This window comes from Henckelia pumila, chromosome 2 (genome assembly GCF_033568475.1).
Source record: "Henckelia pumila isolate YLH828 chromosome 2, ASM3356847v2, whole genome shotgun sequence".
NCBI classification, from domain to species: domain Eukaryota; kingdom Viridiplantae; phylum Streptophyta; class Magnoliopsida; order Lamiales; family Gesneriaceae; genus Henckelia; species Henckelia pumila.
This window is the reverse complement of record NC_133121.1, coordinates 80069851-80092738: the sequence shown is the minus strand read 5'-3', so window position 1 is coordinate 80092738 and position 22888 is coordinate 80069851. Positions and strand designations below refer to the sequence as shown.

The following is a 22888-nucleotide window of genomic DNA, read 5'->3' as shown; positions in this document are numbered from 1 at the left end:
CGACGGGTGATATGAATGAACCGATCCCACACCGAAATGAGAGGTACAAAAGATTTGATATGTACACTCATATCAAGAAGGTGCATCTTCTTTTCGGAAGCTCATCACATAAGAATTCCAAAGTTAAGCGTGCTTGACTTGGGGCAATTATAGGATGGGTGACCCCCTGGGAAGTTTCTCAGGGTGCGTGTGAGTGAGGACATAAGCACGCTGAAAAGACCCGTCTTGATACAGTGAGTTGTTACAAATGGTATCAGAGACTGGCCTCTCCCAGTACGGTGTGGTTCGGGGACGAACCAAGCGGAAGCTGGTGGGCATGTGACACCCGGAGCCAAAAAAGTCCTAGGGCGGTACATGGTCCGCAATATGGGTGGTTAATACCTGAAAGATGGAAACCCCACCAAAGAATGGGCGACGGGTGACATGAATGAACCGATCCCACACCGAAATGAGAGGTACAAAAGATTTGATATGTACACTCATATCAAGAAGGTGCATATTCTTTTCGAAAGCTCATCACATAAGAATTCCAAAGTTAAGCATGCTTGACTGGATTTTTTATTACCACAGCATAGCGGACATTGAATTGACTAGAATTGTAACACCCGAAAATTTTAATACGTAAATTCGCATGCATAATTAGGGAAAATAATTATTTAAAAATTTATATTTGGTTTAAATGACATTTATGTGTTATTATGTGAATTATATGCATGATTTAAAATTTATTTTAGCATTTAACCCGTAATTATTGTATTTTTAGATTTTTGAGTAAATAAGTTATTTGATCGCGTAGACGGGACCGTGGACGGACAATATACCAACTTTTGAGCCAAAAATATTTTATGAGTTTTATGAGTCTTAAAATATTATTTTAATGTATTTTGTCAAGAAAATTTTAGTATTTAGTTATATATTTATTTAATAATTTATTTTTGGCCAAAATAAGTCATTTTATTGACTTTTATTAATATTTAAAAATCTCTTAAGTCTTAATTTCGGGATAATGGTTTTTAGTATCAGATTATTATTATTTTTAAGAGTTTTTAAAGATTTTGCTTAAGGTATAATATCTTTATTTTGAGTAATATCTACTATTAATATATTATCTACCTAAAATTTAAACCTAAAACACTCCCTAATCTATTCCAAACCCCATCAGCCGTCTCCCTCCTCCATTCTCACGATCCAAAAACCCCCAAGATCCCATAGACGTTCCTTCAAGAAATTTAGAAGTTTGGTCGCTCGTTCTTCATCCCGGTGCTCCCGCAATCGCGTGTTATTCAAGGAAAATTACGAAAGGCATGTTTAATTCTTTTCTCAAAACCATATAAGCTATTATTTTGGTTTTTACAGCAGAAAGTTTGTGGTATATATGTTTGTTGTTCAGACTTATATGCAGATGGTATTTTTCTTTCCTTTTTCTCATGTTTTGCTTGATCTTTCATGAGTATGATCACGTTTTTTATGCATGGTAAAGGTCCAGGCGGCTAATCAACATCTGAGGGCATGTCTTAGGGTCCTTGTGGTCGAGTGGTCCTGTTGGTTTTGTCCATGGATGGTCTGAAACGAAGCACTTCTCCTCTAGTGCACCAGATCGCGCAGATTTGGGTTCTGAGGGAGAAGGCTTCGTTCTCCCTCCTCAATACATGGTTTGGGGTGAGGTCTAAATGGTATCAGAGCCGACCTCTCTTAGTACGGTATGGTTCGGGGACGAACCAAGCGGAAGCTGGTGGGTATGTGACGCCCGGGGCTGAGGAGGCAGGGAGTGATCGCCGGTGCCAAGAGGTTGCACGGACAATGAGCGGCTCCTGGTAGGCTTCTAGGCGGAGGGAGACATGAATGAACCGATCCCGTGCCGGAATGAGAGGGGATTCTGAGACTGTGTAGGTATGAGACTACATAGTTGAGGAGGGTTTAAAAGATTTCATATGTACTGCTCATATCAAGAAGGTGCATCTTCTTTTCGGAAGCTCATCACATAAGAACTCCAAAGTTAAGCGTGCTTGACTTGGGACAATTATAGGATGGGTGACCCCCTGGGAAGTTTCTCAGGGTGCGTGTGAGTGAGGACATAAACACGCTGAAAAGACCCGTCTTGATACAGTGGGTCGTTACAAATGTCATGAAAATCATTGTGCTAACTTAAATAAATTATTTAAGGCCCAAATAAAATTATTTGGAGGTCCAAATAATTTTATTTCTAATTAATTGGCTCAAAAACCAATTAAAACATTAAACATTTAAAAATTAAAATACTCAAGCCCGGCCCACCTAACCCGGACCCGGACCGACTTCACCCGACCCATGAATACCTGACCCGACCCAGCACTCAACCCTGACCCATAACCCGACCCAGCAACCCCCCCAAACCCCAAACCCGATCACCCCTCTCCTTCTCTTCTCGGCTGGGCGAGCAGCAGCCATTCCATGGCTGCTGCCGCCCTGCTCCGGCCGCCCCTGGCCGGAGAACCACCGCCCATGGATAGACCACATCTAGGGGGTTCTAACACAACAAGAATCAGGCCAAACCATGGCCCGAGGAGTGAGAACGAAGCTCTGCACCAGACGCCTTCCTCCTCCTCGCGCGCAGACTGAGCAGTCGCCAAACTTTCATTCGTGCGGCTTCGTCCGACAACCAAAGACCGTGAAACCACTTCTCAATTTTAGCCAACATCTAAATCTTTTAAACCCAACAAACCACGCACAAATCCATGGCCTGAGGAAGGAGAACGACCCCTCTCTTCCCAAAGCCCTAACCTGCGCGTCTGTGTGCATCAGAAGTGAATAGCTCATTTCCAGCCTATGAAACCTTAAAACTCTGAACAAACTCGACCCTAAGGCACCCTGGGACCCCTCTGACTCGAGCCCTCAGCCCTGGACCGTACCATGCTTGGCAAAAACGTGAATCATGACCCAAACAAGCAAGAACATGCATCAATACAAAGCATACATGCATAAACTCTAAATTTCCATGAAAAGTCTGATATAAAACACGTCATGCATGATTAATAGCTTATATGGTGGCCAAATAAAATTTTTAGACATGCCTTTTAAATTAAACACGAGGACTATTGCGTATTCGGGGCTCCGGGACGACGAACGAATGAAAAACCACCAAAAATCCTTGAAGAATCGGCTATGGAGGTTGAAGAAATTCTGAAAATCTGATGGTGAGGGTAGGAGAGGGTTGAAGGCGGCTAAGGGAGACAACGTAGGGTAGGGAGTGTTTTATTTTGGATAGATATAGGTCAATAATTGGTATAAATTTATTAGGTAGATAATATAATCATAAAATATAACATTTTAAACTCTTAAAAATACCTACTAATATGATAACTAATCAAAAATCCCGAAATACTAATTTATAGTATTTTTAAAAATTAATAAAAGTCATTAAAATGACTTATTTTGGCTAAAAATCAACTCTTAAATAAATATATAATTAAATACTAAAATTTTCTTGACAAAATACCTTAAAATAAGATTTTAAGGCTCATAAACTCATAAAATATTTTTGGCTAAGAATTTTGGTATCTCGTCCGTCCACGGTCCCGTCTACGCGATCAAAATAATAAATATTCTCAAAAATCCAAAAATACCATAACTGCGGGTTAAATGATAAAATAAATTTAAATCATGCATATAATTCACATAATAACACATAAATATCATTTAACCCAAATATAAATTTTTAAATAATTATTTTCCCTAATTATGCATGTGAATTTACGTATTAAAATTTTCGGGTGTTACATACACCATCTTGTTTAGTCTTTCCTCCTGATGCATCTAATTTCAATTTTAAACCTCAAATCATTCAACTTTTACCAAATTTTCATGGCCTAGAATCTGAAAATCCATATTTGCATTTAAGAGAATTTGAGGAGGTTTGCAACACTTATAATGATCAAAATTGTAGCATGGATATTGTTCGATTAAAGCTTTTCCTTTTTTCTTTAAAAGATAAAGCTAAAACATGGTTGCAAAATTTGAGATCAAGTTCAATAAGATCATGGGAAGAAATGCAACAACAATTTCTAAAAAAGTTTTTCCCTTCCCATAGAACAAACTCTTTTAAAAGACAAATTGTAACTTTTTCTCAAAAACAAGGGGAAACATTTTATCAATGTTGGGATAGATATAAAGAGTTACTTAATACATGCCCACATCATGGTTTTGAAATATGGAGAATAGTTTCTCACTTTTATGAAGGTTTAATACCTAAAGATAGGCAAATGATAGAATTCATGTGTAATGGAACTTTTGAAGATAAAAACCCAAATGAAGCTATAGAATATTTGGAGTCATTAGCAGAAAATGCTCAAAATTGGGATAATATAGGCTCAATTGAACCACCAAGTAAAACCAATAATTCAACAAATGGGGGTGGTATTTATCATCTTAAAGATGATGTAGATATTCAAGCTAAACTTGCATCTTTAGCAAGAAAAATCGAGTCATTAGAAATGAAAAAGAGTGATCAATTAAAAAATGTTCAAGAAATTGTTTGTCATATATGTGACACACATGATCATCTTACAAAAAATTGTCCTACTTTGCTTCATTTAAAGAATGTCTCCATGAACAAGCCAATTATGTTAACAATTTTAAAATCCAACATTAGATCCTTTTTCACAAACATATAATCCTGGTTGGAGAAATCATCCCAATTTTAGTTGGAGGAACGATAATAATGCACAACCTTCACAACAACCTTTTCAAAATAACCAAAATCATCAAGGTTATGCTCCTTATATCCCACCTCCAAGAAAACATTTTGAAGATGAAATTCATGCATACATTCAAAAGCAAGAGTCTATCAATATTCAAAACATTCAATCTATGAATGATTTGAAAGAAACTCTTGCAAAATTTGCATCTGCACTTAATATTCATGAAAAAGGAAAATTTCCATCTCAACCAACCAGTAAGAAAAGAAAACTGGATCATTGATTCAACATGTCATGAAATGGTTTGTGTTTGTTCCTCATCTTCAATAATTGCAGGTGATATCTCTTTCATCATGTACTATTTATTTTTCTTTAAAAAAAATTAAAAACAATGTCATATTCAGGTTTGGGGGAGAGTTTATCTCTAACAAAAAAATTATTAAAATTTTAAAAAATAAAAAAAAAGTATTGCTATAATAATATTTATTTTTCTTTTTTAATGGCTGTGTAAGGAATCAAAAACTCCTGACACGCATTAGTTTTTATTTATCATCTTATCACAATAGATTAGATTTTAATATTCTGTATATATTTAAATTGCAAACTACTAAGAAAATGAAGTCTTTTGTATATATGTTTGTTTACACTTCTTTTTATCAATTTAATAGAAAATATATAATTGATGGGATATAAGTTATAAATAATATATAATTGTGTGTTTTCAAATAACATATTTTTGAAAACTTTTATGATTATATAGTTAAAGTGATATTGATTGAATGAATAATAACATGTATAATTGAAGGAATTAATTTGTAAAAGTGCAATATATACTCACATAAATTTTGTGAGTGAGAGGTGAGAATTGAGAAAACAACTTATAAGCTTTTATTGATTATTAAGAAATGGTTGATTGCTAGATTAAACCCATTTTGAAAAAAAAATTATATAAAAAAATGTGCATACAAAATTGGCTGCAAAATTGTTTGAAGTTTGATTGTAAAGATATAGAGTATTAATATCTCTACTATAATTTTCATGGTAAATTCTTAATAGATTTATCTCATAAATAAATAAATAAACTTTGAAAAAAAAAAGAAAAAAAAATAAAAAAGAAAAAAAAAGTGTTACATATTTATAGTTTATTGGAGGTATTTGGTCATGTAAAAACAACTTCGCAGCCAAGTTCATAAAAAAAATGAAAAAAAAAAAGAGAAACAAAAATAAAATGGGTTTATTCTTTGTAAATTATCCTATCTTATTTTCAATATTAGGTTATTTGATTGTCTGCTTTACATATTAACCATTTTCAATGAGTGTATAATTTTCTTCCAACTCCATGAGTGAAAAATAGCTATATATGAAATATTTTAACCCGAGAGAATATGGAGTTGAGACTTTTACATTAAGATTTCTGATATTATACATGTTATGAAAATGATTTCTATTATCATTTTAATTATATTATTCTCAAAGTTTTTAGAAAATATTTATATAAAAAAATTATATATATTTAATATTTTGATATTGTGTGTAATATATATGTATAACCCATCCAATTATATATTAATATATTAGTTGATAATAAGATTTATAAATAAGCATATGATCTCCTCACAAGTATGTTTTAAAATTCAAAAGTTTGCAAATTTGAATATATATATTAAGGAATAAAAATCTAACTTGTGATTTTATGATATTTTATGATATTTTATGATATTTTATTACTAAGGGACTAGTAATTAGCCGGTTTGGAGGTGTGATGAAACTTAAAATTTGTAATTATTTATATGTTTAAAAGTGTGTTTTAAAATTAAAGTTTCATTAAAATTATGAAGTTGTATTATTTTTGTGTTATGTGTTTATATTTAAATATTTTACTAAAAATGTTGTATTTTATGTTTTGCGCAGGTTTGATAAAAATAAAATTACTCAAGCTACAAAGGTCATATTGGAGTAATCTCAAATCCTGTAGAATTACAAAAGAGGCATCTTCAACTTTGTAGAAGACAAGAAATTCCAAAAACCTCATTAAGATGATCAAAATAATCAAACATAAAAAAGAAGACAGATTTACTTTTACTATGACCAGCTTGTAGTAAAAATATCATAAATATTTCACCTTTTACCCAAAAGAGGTGAATTATATGTCCAAACACATCTACACAAAATATCCTACGTGTTCTATGTTGAATGGAGAGGCTGAATCGGTGGTCTATGGCATCAAAAATTCCAATTAACATTGGGTCAAGGTATTGACATTCAAGGAGATAACCACCCACCAACTTTACTATTCAACATTTAATGAGTCTTGGACTCTTTCTCTCATTTAGCCTATAAATAGATGTGTTGTATAAGCTTTGTAGTGTGTAAGAGTGTAGAGAAGTCCTCATTTGTAAAATAAATATTGTGTGCGTGAGAATAAAAGTTTGAGTGTGCATATTTCTCAAGTTCAAGTATAAAATTTATTTTATCCTTAATCTTGAGTTTCATGTTCATGACAAGATAAATATTTTTATGTCAAGGTGAAAAGGTTTCATTGTTGGTCAAGTAAGATTGTTTATATTTTGTATATTCTTCTCTTTTTTCTATTTCTATTTTGTTTTTCTAATTGATCCTTATTTGTAGGTATAATTTGGGAAGATTTGTTGTTATCTATTTACATCAAATGCTTGGTACCTTGAATGTGGTTACCTTGATTTGTTGTCAAATATGATACAATAAATACTACAATAATTATATACTATAAATATAAGTATATATTTATAATAAAGTCATATATTTTATTTAGACGATAGCGTGACACTGTCGGTTGTTCTAAAATATATTGTGATTTGAACTAACATTTACTTTCTCGCATCTAACTTTTACTTTATCGCAACTAACATTTACTTTTCCGCAACTAACATTTACTTTCTCGCATATAACATTTATTTTTCCGCAACTAACATTTACTTTATCGCATCTAACATAAAGTCATATATTTTATTTAGACGATAGCGTGGCTCTGCCGGTTGTTCTAAATGAAATATTGTGATTTGATCTAACATTTACTTTTATGTCAATTTATATTTATGCATTTATATATATATTATGGGTACCATGTATTAAATATCGGTTAATCTGATATTAATATAGTGGGAACTTTATTATATGATATACTTGTTTAAATATTTCATTGTTCTTTTATGTTTATTCTTATTTTAGTTTCTTTTATTTATTTTTATTAAGCAATCTTAAATAAACCAACAATGAACCTTTGAAACCTTGACAATTTTATAATTTGTGTATTTGAAGTTTCATAATAATATTTCCATCTATAATATATCATGCTAAAATTAAACTTACAGCATCCTCTCCGTGGATCGATCTCGTACTCACGAGTATATTACTTGCAGACAACCTACACTTGGGTGAATTACAATATAAGTTGTAGCAACTTACGTATCCAACCATTCACATACTCGTAGGGTGAGCACCCTACTACGGGATACCTCTAAGATAAAGACTCAATATGCTCATGTATGCAACATACAGTCATGACATGCTGTATATAAAGGCATATAAAACATGCAATCATATAATCCATGCAAACACATAATACATGCATACTCAATCTGGATATTTCTAAAAATACTTCCGTACCTTACCAAGGCAGATCCTAGAAGCTTTCCTCCTAGGTCCAAGCCTACCATGCATCACTACAACATAAATAACTCATGGATTACCTAGCATTCCAAACATCACCTACTAGGCTCTAAAAGCCTTAATTAAACTATGGCATACTCCCTATTTTCTATAGGGAACCAAAGCCATACCTTCGTCCGTCGTCAGCCCGCTGTTGACGCATGCCCAGAGCTTGGGCATAGCCTAGCTATGACTCCTAGATGCCTCGCTAGAGCTCCGCCGCCTGGCCACCACTACGGACTCTGTCCGCTACTATGTCAAACACTGTCTGACTATACTAAAATATATACTTCCTACTCCAACTCTAAAATAAGAGTACCCAAAAGACCCTAAAATAGAGCCATATGGGCAAAGGAGAGGATTCTGAACGACTAAAAATGAGCAAATCTCGCTCATATTTATAGACGAAGAACGGACGCAACGTTCTGGTGAACGGACGCAACGTTCTGCACCATCCAACCACGTGTAATGATCTTGTTGACATATGTCCTGCCAGCAGAATGGACGCAACGTTCTTGCACCATCCAACCACGTGTCATGATCTCGTCGACACCTGTCCAGCCAACAGAATGGACGCAACATTTGTTAGATCGGAAGCAACGTTCTGGTCCGGATCGTTGCGTCCGTTTGGGTTCGGACGCAACGTTCGGGTCTGGTCCTTCCGAACTCGTTTGGCTGTTTTTGGTCTGTTTTGAGACCTTCGAGACCTTTCCTACCATTTTTGGACATTCCGGATCTGATTATCCACTTATTTTCACCAAATAATGAATCCTTAAACATGTTTTGACACTTTTAAAATTATATGTCATTTTATAACATTTTTAAAATCACTTAATCTTGTAAAATGGAACCGGGCTACTACATTTCTGTTGACGCTATTCGCTTGTGGTTGTTTCCTTTTTCACTAAGAAATAAGGCTAAAGCATGCCTAAAAAATTTACCTGCAGGTTCAATTACTACATGGGATGATCTGGCAAAAGCTTTCCTCACCAAATACTTCCCGCCATCCAAGTCAATGAAGCTAAGAACAGATATCACAACATTTGCTCAAGGTGAACAAGAATCACTCTATGAGGCATGGGAACACTATAAGGATCTGTTGAGGAGATTCCCACACCACAAATTACCCGAGTGGCTTGTGGTACAAACTTTTTACTATGGTCTTCCTCACGCTAATCACACCATGTTAGATGTAGCTGCAGGTGGCAATCTGTTACGAAAATCCCCAAAGGATGGCTACGAGTTGATTGAGAAGATGGCATTTAGTGGTTATGACCCTCAATCTGAGAGAAATGCAATGCGTAAATCAACGGGGATTCATCACGTAGATGCATTTACTTCAGTGGCAGCATAGCTTGAGGTTATGAATAAAAATATTGATGACTTAAGTTTGGGAAACTCTGCAATGCGCATCCAAGAAGTGTGGTGTTAAAAGTGTGGTGCTGAACATTTCACTAAAGACTATCAGATTGGAAATCCATTCTATCCGGAGGGAATTATGGTAAACCAAGTAGGAAATCAAAACCTCCTTAGGAATGATCCTTTATCGAACACGTATAATACAGGGTGGAAACAACATCCGAACTTCTCATGGGGAGGACATAATAATAGGTCGTATGGAAATCAGAATCATGGTAAGCAGCATCAAGAAGAGAAGTCGAGCCTAGAGCAGATGATGCAAAAGTTTATATCATCCACCGTGACCAGAATGCAGAATCAGGATGCATCGATAAAGAATTTGGAGAATCAATTAAGGCAGTTGGCAAAAGCATTGTCCAGTAGAGAGCCTGGTACCTTGCCAAGTGACACAAAAAAGAACCCAAAAGAGCAGGTGAAGGAAATTGAATTAAGAAGTGGAAAGAAAGTGGAGACCAAGAGACAAGAACCACAAGAGATAAAAGTTGTTGCTGTACCGGAGAAAACAAAAGTTAAGTCCTCTTATTCTACACCACCACCCACGTCACAGTCAAATGTTGTTATTCCACCACCTTTTCCTGTAGCCCTCAAGAAGGCCAATTTAGATGCTCAATTCTCAAAGTTTCAGAGGTGTTCAAGAAGTTGAATATCAACATCCTGTTTGCCGATGAATTGATGCAAATGCCCAGTTATGCAAATTTCTTGAAGGATATCCTCTTCAACAAGAGAAAATTAGAGGAGCACGTATTGGTCAGTTTGATAGAAAACTTCTCAGCACTGGTTCAGAACAAGATACCGCCAAAGCAAAAAGATCTAGAGAGTTTTTTTATCCCTTGAATGATTAGTGATATGAAATTTCAAAAATCTTTGTGTGATTTAGGTGCTAGCATAAATTTGATGTCGTATTCTGTCTTTAGGAAACTGGGATTGGGAGAACCAAAATCTACAAGGATGTCGTTTCAACTGGCTGATAGATCAATCAAATATCCAAGGGGAATAATAGAGGGTGTGTTGGTGAAAGAAGACAAATTCATATTTCTGATGGATTTTGTGGCACTTGATATGGAGGAAGATTTGGACATGTCGCTTATTTTAGGAAGACCTTTCCTAGCAATAGGAAAAGCACTCATTGATGTCCAAAAGGAAGAATTGCTTCTAAGAGTGGGGGATGAAAAAATAGCCTTCGATGTTTTTAATGCACTTAAGTGTTCACAGGTTGATGAGGAATGTTTTCAGATTGATGTTGTTGATTCACTTGTTTACAATTTTGTGTAGGATACACTGCAAGAACCATTGGAAGCTGCACTACAAGAGGATGACATCCATGAAGGAAAAGAAGAGATGACTATATATTTGAATGAGAACCAATCTTTGAGGAGAGGAGGCAGGCTTAGACTTGAAGTCTTAGGCGACAGGAAGAATTTAGTCCTCCAAAAATCAATCCTCGAAGAACCACACTACTTGAATTGAAACCCTTAACTCCTCATTTGAAGTATGTATTTTTGGGAGATAATAATAACTTACCTGCCATTATTTCTTCTTCTTTGACAGATACCATGGAGGCCAAGCTTATGACGGTTCTCAAAAATCACAAGAGTGCGTACGCATGGAAGGTAACATATATCAAAGGAATAAATCCCTCCATCTGCATGCACAAGATCTTAATGGAGGAAAAAATAAATCCATTGGTCCAACCTCAAAGACGACTCAACCCTAAGATGCAAGAGGTAGTGAAGGCTGAAACCATAAAACTTCTGGATGCAGGTATCATCTATCCAATATCTAACAGTGCGTGGGTAAGTCCTATTCAATGTGTGCCAAAAAATGGGGGTATAACTGTGATAAAAATGATCAAAATGAATTGATACCTACTAGGACAATTAGGGGTGGCGTGTGTGCATAAACCATAGGAAACTAAATGACGCAACTCGTAAAGACCATTTTTCCCTCCCCTCATTGATCAAATGTTGGAAAGACTTGTGGGGTATGAATTTTATTGTTTTTTAGATGGGTACTCGGGGTATAACCAGATTGCAATTGCACCTGAAGATCAGAATAAACCACTTTTACTTGCCCCTGTGGTACTTTAGATTATAGACGTATGCCTTTTGGTCTGTGCAATGCTCCTGATACTTTTCAGAGGTGCATGACTACGATATTCCATGATATGGTTGAAAATATTTTAGAAATATTTATGGATGATTTCCCAATTTTTGGTCAGTCTTTTGATGTTTGTCTGAATAATCTGAATATTGTTTTGGTGAGATGCAAGGAGATGAATTTGGTGCTGAATTGGGAGAAATGCAATTTTATGGTCAAAGAAGGGATTGTGCTGGGACATTGAATTTCTAAGCAAGGGATCGAGGTGGACAAGGCTAAAGTGCAAGTCATTCAAAACTTGCCTCCACCGACGATGATTAAGGAAGTTAGAAGTTTTCTAGGCCATGCCGATTTTTTATCGGCGGTTCATAAAGGATTTTTCAAAAATTGCAAAACCTTTATCCTCCTTATTAATGAAAGAAGCACCATTTAACTTTGATGCTAATTTTCTGCATGCGTTTGAACTTTTGAGAGAACGATTGGTGACTGCACCAGTATTGACAGCTGTAGTAACCCAGAGTCCATTTTAAGATAATAATATGATAAACATAATTAAGGGTTACTATTTAAACAATTCAAGGGCTTAATCGGGCTTCATATGCAATAATTGGACTTCCAAAGTTTGGACAGGATAGGACGGTCCGAACCCAGATCGGATGCTCCGAACCCTGCAAGATCGGAAGCTCTGAAATGAAGTTGTTTACTTCGAAAGAAAGGCAAGATCGAACGCTTCGATCCAAGAACGGACGGTTCGATCTTCTCCGTCCAGCAATGCACGATGACTAAACCACGAGTTTTGACAAGTGTCGATTAGTCATCAGATCGGACGGGATCTCGAGTTCGGACGCTCCGATCTCCACGTGTCACACATGCAGAAGTTTGGACGCTCCGATTCCGGAACAAAAGCTCCGATCGTGGCCGAGATTTTGCCTATAAATAGGGGTCTTCATGATCAAAACTTCACATCGATTTCTGAATTTCCTTTTTCAGTTATATATATAGTGTGAGGTATACACTTGAGGGAAATATCGATTAATAGAGAGGTTCAGGAATAACAAAGGTGTTGTTATAGTCCTCCAGAACGAGCGACTTCAAAGGGTTTACTACGGATGAAGGTATGGTCCGAGAATCTTATTAAGTTTTGGGAGTATCTATTATTATCGTAGTTAAGGCTTATAGAACTTATGTAGTGATACCGTGAACTTTTGATTATAGGCTTGGAACCTAGGGTCTACTAGACTCGAACTAGCTTAGAGGTACGTACACATTGACTGAGATTGCCAGCGAGTATACATGTTTATATGTTGCATTTATGTGATATTAGTATGTGACATGATGTATGATTTAATATTTTCCATATTCATTTGTCATGTGTAGCACCCAGTATTTTTTCTACGTAAATTCGCATGCATAATTTAAAAAATAATTATTTAAAATTTAATATTTGTGTTAAATGATATTTATGTGATATTATGTAAATTATGTGCATGATTTAAAGTTTATTTTAGCATTTAACCCGTAGTTATTGAATTTTTAGATTTTTGAGTAAATAATTTATTTTATCACGTAGACGGTACCGTGGACGGACGAGATATTGGATTATCATCCAAAATATTTTATGAGATTTTTATAAGCCTTAAAATATTATTTTGAGGTATTATTTCATGAAAATAATGGTATTAATATTTATAGATATATAGTATTCTATTTTTCTCCAAAATAAAGCATTTTAATGACTTTTTAGGACCATTTAAAATCTCTTATTTTATTATTTCGGGATTTGGGAATTTTTATCAGATTTATATTTTTTTATTATGATTTTTAAATTTATTTTAGGGTATAATAAATTAATTAGCTTGATTTATGTGATTACCCTTAATTATTTTAAAATTTATACCCTAAACTCCTACCTAATCTCACGTCTATTTCCACTTTTGTCATCACCTTCCCCATAATTATCCAACAGTAAACCATCCCCATAGCCGAAATATTCAAGTTTTTTTGAGTTATTTTGGAGATGCGTCGTCCCGGAGCCCGTACACGCGATTAAAGCTTCAAAACAAATTTGTATATTGGTGGAAGGCATGCCGAATTCTCTTCTTCAACACCATATAAGCTACTTACACATTTTATGGCAGATATATCATGGTTTATACTGATATTTTCAAGTGCATGCGAGATCTTGAATTTTATTTCTAAATAACACATGTTCGTGGCTTGTTTTGATTGCATCTCACGTTTTCATGGCATGGGAAGGGGCGGGATGCTGGTACAAGGTTCAGAGGAGAGCCTTAGGGTCCCTAGGCTTGGGTTGGTTCGGTGGTTAAGGCTAGAGATGGCTAGGACCGAAGCTTCTTCTCTTACGGCTTAGCAGATTTTTGCAGTTCGGGATTCCCGGAAGCGAGGTGCGGCTGGGCTATGTGGTGAGCGGTTGAGGCTGGGTTTGGTATCGTTGGAACCGCCCAAACGTGGGATACGTCTGAGCGGCGGAGCTTCGGCCGGTGGGATGCCGGAGCTGGCCGGCAGCAGGCCATAAAGACCTGCTGCTCATAGCCGTGACCTGCACAAAGGTGCAGGTCATGTACGTGCCCTTCGGCCCATTGAGTTTTCATTGGGCCGGGCTCGGTTTTGGGTCCGGGTTGGTTCTAAATGATGATGAGTCAAGTTGGTTGGGTCCAGGTCCGGGTTGTGTTGGTTGGGCTCGAGTATTTTTAATTTAAGTTAATTATTAGTATAAGTTATTTAATGGGCCAATTTAGATTAGTCAATTATTTAGGCAATTAAATTATCATGTTTTGGGCTTAAATAATTAGTTAAGTGAACCCACTAAGTTTTTATGGGCATGGGGCTAATGAAAATTATCGGGTCAGTCTATGAATGTTTGGGTCAATCAGTGATTATATTGGGCTTGGCTAGTTATTGGGCCATGAGTTTAAGATTTGGGCTTGAATATGTTATTGGGCTTAATTATGATAATTGGACTTAGTCATGATATTTGGGCATAAATTAAGTTAATAGGACAGTCATAGAATTTATGGGCTTAAGTAGGGGACCTGCAGTCTGTACAATCCCATGAAAAATAACTAAGTCCGAAATATATATTCAATTTATTTTATGCATGAAGATTATTTTAAGTATAAGTATATGTATATTATGAAAATTAATTAAATATATATTACAGACATATTTGAAGTGTATGCATACATGAAATATTTTTAAGATGTGTTTATGATTGAGAATTGAGCATGAAAAATATTTTTGATGGAAATTGGAGTGATGTAACAGCACAGAGGTGGTAAACTACTAGTGCATAGAGGTAGTTTACTAGCAGCACAGAGGTAGTTTACCACCATTACAGAGGTAGTTTACTACCAGCATAGAGGTAATTATTCATCGCCATGTACGTTGGTTCTTTCGACAGATCAGTCGGTACAGTTATTAGTCACATTCATGTATATGACCATAGACCGTTTATGCCGATGACTTGCTCAATTATGCTATGTATGATTAGTTATGTTATATGTATGGAGTGATGATGACAAATGTTTATGATGCATTAATTTCAAAATCATGCATGCATGTTCACGCAAATTATATGTATTAGTATGATTATGTGGTAGCATGATTTTTAAACCTTGTTATTATGAGATAAAACATGTTGGGCCTCTAGGCTCACTATGCTTACATGGTGCAGGTGAGTATGATAATATAGTTGATGACACGGTTGCTCCGACCGGCGGTGAGTGCCTAAGAGTTCACACGCAGACAACACCTGTGACCGATGCTATCATTGCTTTTATGTCATGAAATTTTATCAGTTCTTTTAAACAAGTTTTCTGCATTTACATTTTTATGGTGGTTTTAAAATATTAGTTTTATCATGCATGCATAGTGAGTTTATTGATGTTTTGGATTTTATTTTATTGTTGGCTGTTACAATATTTATTTAAGTTATTTGTCATGTTTTTAATTAAATGTTATTTAAGTATTTATACATATATGTATGGGCATATATGTATTATTATTATTATTATTATTATTATTATTATTATTATTATTATTATTATTATTATTATTATCAATATCATTATTATTTATTATTATAAAAAAAATCTAGCATTTTATTAGATCGAGTCGTTTCATTTGGTATCAAAGCACACTCCTTCACTACAACAAATATAGTCATACACAACACTATAAAGACAACGGTTTTTAGAAAAAACCGTTGTCTTTTACTCTTTTACAACAGTTTTATTTAAAACCATTGTCATATGTCCAAAAAACCCGCTCAAAGACAACGGATTTTTAAAAATCGTTGTCTTTAATAGGTAAAAGACAACGGTTTTAAATAACCGTTGTCTATGAGCGGGTTTTTTTTCCTACGACAACGGTTTTTAATAACTGTTGTCTATGAACGTGTATTTGATGTTATACGACAACGGTTGTTTATATCCGTTGTTATTTTGTGTTGATTTATGTCATCTAAGACCACAATTTACTCAATCCGTTGTGGTTTCATTTTAATTTTATTTTCATTTTAATTTTAAGAAATACACGTTCCTAATTCCTTTCTCTCACTCTCACAGCTAACTCACTCTTCTCTCCAAAACCCAACCCTAGTCGCCCTTGCCCTCAGAGCTCACGCCACTCTTCTCCGCCCCGCCCCTCTTCTCCGCTCCGCTCCTTCCATTTCCTCCACTCGAGCTCAAATACAACCCACCCATCTCCACCCACTACCTCCCTTCCATTCACCGCGCCCCCCCCCCCCTTGAATTCCCCCTCCTGTCTGCGCTTGAAGGTTGTAGAATTGCCCCTTAAATGTTTGGGTAATAGTACGCTTGGGTTGTCATAACCATCGTGTTGACGCCAATGTATCAAGGAATGTCGACCCGAATCTTCAAATTCGGCCCCTGTTAGTTGCGAGAAGTTAGTGCTTTTAATTTTCTTCTCATTTATACTTTTCGTTCTTTTATGGAATCTTTTAAGGAACTCTAGCATGAATTTTTCTGGTCGCGTGGTATTTAAATGTCAATAAGAAGAGGAAACTCAAGCTAGGCAGAGGAAAAATGATTCCAACGACATATATTTGAGGCCTCTCAGTTTTCTCTATATTTTTTCGATCTCTTCCTGCCAATTTTGTTGTGAATGTGAATGGATTAAAAAACCATGCCATAGCAGAGTAGCGTCAGAGTTTGGCAGGTACTCCACGAAACTTCAAACTATTTTGTTGCTATGCTTTATTTTGATGTGAAATTACTTGTCTAGTCGAGACTGCATTTTTGTCACAACTTAAATATCGAGGTTTTTTTTATGTGAAATTTCTTATTGATGTGAAAAATTGAAGATAGAGATACAGAGAGGGGCGAGAACTATACTGGATTTGTGCAGAGAGAGAATGGATGGTGTCGATCCTACGATGAGTAGGAAGAAGAGATTGAAAGAATGGCTGGGGTTCAACAGCTTGAGCTGTTGTGGAATCCCATCTTTTCTATCTCCTCTCTGCCCCTTGAGCTTGTCTTATTTCATGTATCTTACATTGCAGATCTTGTAGGACAGGAGCATTCAAGTTTTCTTGATCTTTTTCTCCCAGGAAACATTCAAGTTTTATGCAAATCACTTTGAAAATCTGGCCAGAGAGTATTTGAGCTATGAAGACTCCTAAAAAAAGGTGATTTTCTTGTAGTTTTTTTAGAGAACTTCAGCTCTTAATGAAATTCGATTTCGTCTCTTCAGTAAGTGGCTACCCGATTATCATATGGTAGATTTTTAGTTGACAAATGCTTTGCGGCTCAAGAAAATGTTGGGGCTACACAGGGAGAGTTCCAAAGAAAGGCAAAGGCTGAAAATGTATGGGCTGTTTAGGGAGGAACCTGAATAAAGGGAAATAGAGAATTATGGGGAAAAAGTAAGACAAAATAATGCAGCAAATGCGAAAAGTTATACTTGATTCTTAACTTCATATAATCTTATTTTATGTTTGTTTCTTTGGATTCGTTTCCTTTTACCCTGCCTCTGTCATATGATTATTTGGACAGTCCTTGAAGAAACAATAAACGAAGGGAAAATTTAATTAATTAGGCTGCAGAACTTCAGCAGCTGAAGCAAGGTGAAATGAGTCGTATCGAGCAGGCATGGCTAGCTGGCTCAAGAGACTGCCCTGGCACTTTCAGAGATGGAGAAAGCAAAATGTAGAGCAGCCATTGAAGCAACAGAGAAAGCAAATAAAATAGCGATTGACTCTGTGTTGAACATCAGGCGATTCGTATGTTTTATTTAGTTTTTAAGTTTAAACTTGCTTCAAATTCCCCAAGATCATTTTGATTATTTTCTTTACATTATGTAAATTTTTTCAATTTGGACCCCAGTGGTGTGTGCTATTTTTTTCCCAACAAGTGAGGTTAAGATAACACCTTTTAGCATAGTACTTGCTGTTATCTTTTTATCTAATGACATAAAAATCTGAATATCATTAAGTTGTTGCTTGTTTCAACTTGATATTTCCCCTGCTTTTTAATTGCTTCATTGTGCTAGATTTGTTGGTAGATATTTGAATTAAAGCACACGCTATTTAGTTGGACTGACCAATCATTGTTGGCTGCTAAATGTATAATATATAGTATTATTTCCTGGGATTAGTTTTGATTGCTTTGAACTTTGATCCTGCCAGTTTATGTCGTCTTAGTTTCTTGTTCTTGTAATTTCAGAAGCTCTACTTCTATTCTTATGCTATGAATAGTTTTTGTCACCTTATACTGCCAAAGGATGATGAATAGATTATGATCCTAAGATAGAAATCTTGAAGAGTTTTCATGGGGCAGCCACAAGATTGAATCCTTTTGTGGCTGATCTTTATAAACTGGAGAAATTCGAGGAAGCGATTCAAGTTGTGAGTTTGTTTTCCATGTTGCGACACCATTGCTCCACTCTACGGGATTCAAGGTCTTTCCTTTAATTTTTGATTTATATATTTCAATATCCCATTTAATTTGTTTCAAGCAGAAAATTATATATATATATATATATATATATATATATGATTGATTTGGACAGCACGACAATACGGTGGATGTGATTGTTGATTCAACTAAGAGCACTACAAGTCTTTGTATCGGATCAGGAACAGTGAGAAGGCTTATCTACACTGCCTCTGTGGTGGCTGCTTCGCCCTTGAAGGAAGATGGGAGTAGATACAAAGAATTCATGGACGAAACCTGTTGGATCCCTCTCCATATCTCCAACCCTTACACCAATACTTATGTTCAGGTACTAGATGACTTAGCTTGTTACATAAATACGACCTTTGAGTGAAATCTTTTAATTTAATTTTTAGGAATACACCCAGTTGAAGACATTGGCTGAAAAGTAAATTTTAATTTGTTATCATGTTTACATATTTATGAATAATTTTTTTTAAATGCATTTTTCTTCAGAACCTTCTGTTGTATTGTGGCTATTATGCATTAGATCTGTATAATTGTGGAAAAGAAATTGCAGAGGCTGCAAAGGCATTGAATTGTCCAGTGAATCTGTGTGATTTCTGCTTGCTGGTATTGAGGTGACGATTTACTATTTTTCTTGTGTTTTTTTTTCTGATAATTATCGCTTCCCATTTTTGGAGTCGATGATCTGTTAGTATCTTTGTCTTTATTTCTTTTTTTTTTGTATGCACTTTAATCTTTAGACAGTGGTGAAATTAGTAGATAAATTTTGTGAATTTAAATTTGTTTCTTGATTTTCTTTCTCTCCTAGTGATTTGAGATGTAAAATTTATGTTGTATTTTTGTTGAGTGAAACACCACTTTCTAAATGCTAAACCTGTTTCATTTACTTGTAGGTTTTTTCTTTGTTATGATGTTTTAACTTGTCGATTAATTTTAGAATCTACATAAGTTGTCTGAAGCTGATATTATGAATTTGGCTGCTGGAGTTGAATTCAATACCCTTCATCCAACTGGAAAAGCAATTGTGGAGGCTGTAAAGGCATTGAACTGTCCAGTAATGAAGGTATATACCCTTCGAAGTCTTGTATAGGTTCTAACTTGGGTATTAGAGATATTTTAGTTTGTCATTACCGTTTTAATAAGGCGTATGATAAATTTTATGATGTCTACACCGCAACATGGTAAGCTATTACCAACTCGGCATCCGGTTTCGTTCGGGTTTTAACATTTAGTTTCTTCTTTCCCAGGAACGATAGATGTTTCTTTTCATTTAGACATATCTATTCCCGCCTGAGATAATTTTCAATGGAGTATCTTTCCGTCTGTTTTCCTACCTACAAGAATTTTATGGTTATGTTTTTGTGCTTTTAGGAACATTATTATATTTTCATGATAGTATGCAGATGCACAATATAGCGTGTCTTTAGTTATTGCCTTCATCAATTTTTCAAATTTGGTAATGATGTTATATTCACCAAGTAAAGGTGCTTTTTAGGCTTTTTAGTGATCATGTACTTTATAAGGGATGCAGGTAGCAATTTGGCGAGATCCCAGAACAAAAAAGATTGATAATAGCTTTCAGGGGAACAGAACAAGTAGGTTTGCTATTTTGCCGATCAGTACACCAAGTATTGTCTGTTTTCCTTGCTGATGTGCTGACATTTTTTCCATCCATACAAGCTGGAAGGATCTGAGGATAGATTTGATGCTAGTTCCTGCGGGGTAATGCATCGATTTAAAAAAAAATCCTGCTTTCTTTTCTTTCAATCATGTATTTATTGTGGCAAATGCTTCTCTTCAATCCATTAACATGAACCTGTTGTAAATAAATGTGAAGCACTTACCCAAGAAATTTCCGATGAAGATGATGCCTTTAGAAGCACTATATTTGGATGCCTGCTTAAAGTTAATATTTCTTATCTTCTGTACGCTTCTACAGGATAAATCCTGAAAGGTTAGGTGGTGATTTTAAGCAAGAAGTATAGGTACTATTTAGGTTGTTAGCTTCAGTTTGGCAACTGCATTTATTGGACCCACGGTTATTAGCATGCAATTGCTTCTTAAATCTGTTGATTCATAGTGGCTTCTTGAGTGCTTATGATTTAGTTAGAACAAGATTGATCTCACTCATTAAACAGGCTATTGACTATCGGTATATCCCGTTTTTTATCTGGAGCATTCTCTTTTATAGACCCAAACTTCTGATCTGCCAACCGAATTTCTGTTGAATTAATTATGTTAACTTTTATAGGCAACTTGCAAAAAATCATAATTAAGGATTGCCTCTTTTGAATTAGTAGTAGAGGAAAAAAAACATAAGTCTTAAATGTTGATCCTGTTCTGAATAACTATATAATCTTACTTGTGCTATATGTTAGAGGTGATTCTTTGGAAGTAGAGGAAAAAATCATAGCTCTTAAAGTTATGCTTTTGATCAGAGAAGTGCTAATAGGTGTCATGGTTTTATTTATTGAAGGAACAAGTGAATTTTTGTAGATTAAAATGAGAATGACTTGTGTCTGAAATATTTTACAGATATTGCTCTTGCGAAATTCGAAGGTGACAAGAAGTTGTCGTAGGCTTGGGAGGAAAATTAAAAAAAGCAAAGTGGAGAACAAGTAAGTCTGTGATTTTTCCGGATATCACTTCTAAATTTCTTGTGAAAAATTGTATGAACTCGTGTTTCAGCTATGAAATATGGGAAAGAATGGATTCCGATGGGGTGAATTCTTGCTTTGAGCGATTTATGTAAATTTTTTTTGTATGAAATTACTTGGATCTGTTTGAGATTGTGATCACAATTTAGTGTGATGGAACAGGGCTCAATAGGAGGTAGCAGATATATCTTCATGGGAGAACACCAAGAAGACATCTTTTGACGCCCAATTAAGAAAACTTGAGGTAAAAACATTCAACTTCGATTTGCTTGTTTGCATATATCTTCAAATTCGCGTGTGTTCTAATGTAAATATTTTGGCTATAAAGCTATTCATGATCATCACTTTTGGTTTACATGAAATCCTGAACAAAATTTGAAAGTTATAAATATAAAATGTTGAGCCAGACTTTTAAACTACAGGAAAAACTAGAGAAGAAGGAATATTATGCAGAAAGTGTGAAAAACAAGGCGGCACTAATACACACAGCAAAAGAGAAGAGAGACACGGTTGAAGCTACACATAAAGATGAGATATTCAAGGCAACGGAGGCGGCTAATACATGCATACCGTGCAACCAAGCAGATTCCTGAGAAATCTTTTCGATGCTTTTAAGGTGAAGTGTCTTGTACGTGTTTAGCAAAGAATGAACTGCGAAGTTTCAGGATTCCATTGTAAAGTTTGTTGTTTTGATATGATGTTTTGTAATACTGAAAAATTGTATATTAAATTTTATTTTGAAAATTTTAAATTTTGATTGATTTATAATATTGAAAATTTGTATATTAATTTTTTTTATTTTTATTTAAGAAACGACAACGGATTTAACCTGTTGCAAAACTGTTGTCATAAGTCTCAAAAGACAACGGATTTAAACTGTTGCAGAACTGTTGTCGTACACCTACTTAAGACAACGGTTATAAACCGTGGTCAAATAGTGTGTACGACAACAGATATTAACTGTTGCATATCCGTTGTCATATGTTGGAATCCACAACGGATATAAACCGTTGTTATATGTTATATTTTCGACAACACCTAAAAGTACAACGGTTTTTTGACCCCTACGACAACGGATTATATTCGTTGTCGTATCCCTTTTTTCTTGTAGTGCTTGGAGGGTGACTAGTCTGTTACGTGGAGCTCAGAAGCCACACTACCGGTCTGTAAGTTTTAAATGTTTTAATATTTTATTAGGAGAATGTGTTCATAGTTTAAGGTTTTATATTATGAAAGTTTTAAAATACTTAGTTATGCATTGTGATTTACGTGAGGAATGTGTGGTGATGCAATATGTCTCGGAGACGAGTAGTCCATAGGTGTGAAATTAAGTAATTTAAGATTTGGGTGCATCTGCATGGAAATCTTCTACGTGCAGGGAGGATTTTAGTTAGGGGTAACTCTACGTTTGCGT

General features: G+C 35.1%; 1 long non-coding RNA gene and 1 other non-coding gene across 2 annotated transcripts; one reads left to right on the top strand and one right to left on the bottom strand.

Moving 5' to 3' along the window:
* Window positions 1-4069: 4069 nt before the first annotated feature.
* LOC140885941 (small nucleolar RNA R71) lies at window positions 4070-4180 on the bottom strand. The gene has a single exon (XR_012151352.1). It is a non-coding gene; the product is annotated as a small nucleolar RNA R71 (small nucleolar RNA).
* Window positions 4181-18955: 14775 nt separating this feature from the next.
* On the top strand, window positions 18956-20471 carry LOC140877725 (uncharacterized). The gene is made up of 4 exons (XR_012149302.1): window positions 18956-19139; window positions 19307-19431; window positions 19755-19880; window positions 20349-20471. It is a non-coding gene; the product is annotated as an uncharacterized lncRNA (long non-coding RNA).
* The last annotated feature ends 2417 nt before the right edge of the window (window positions 20472-22888 follow it).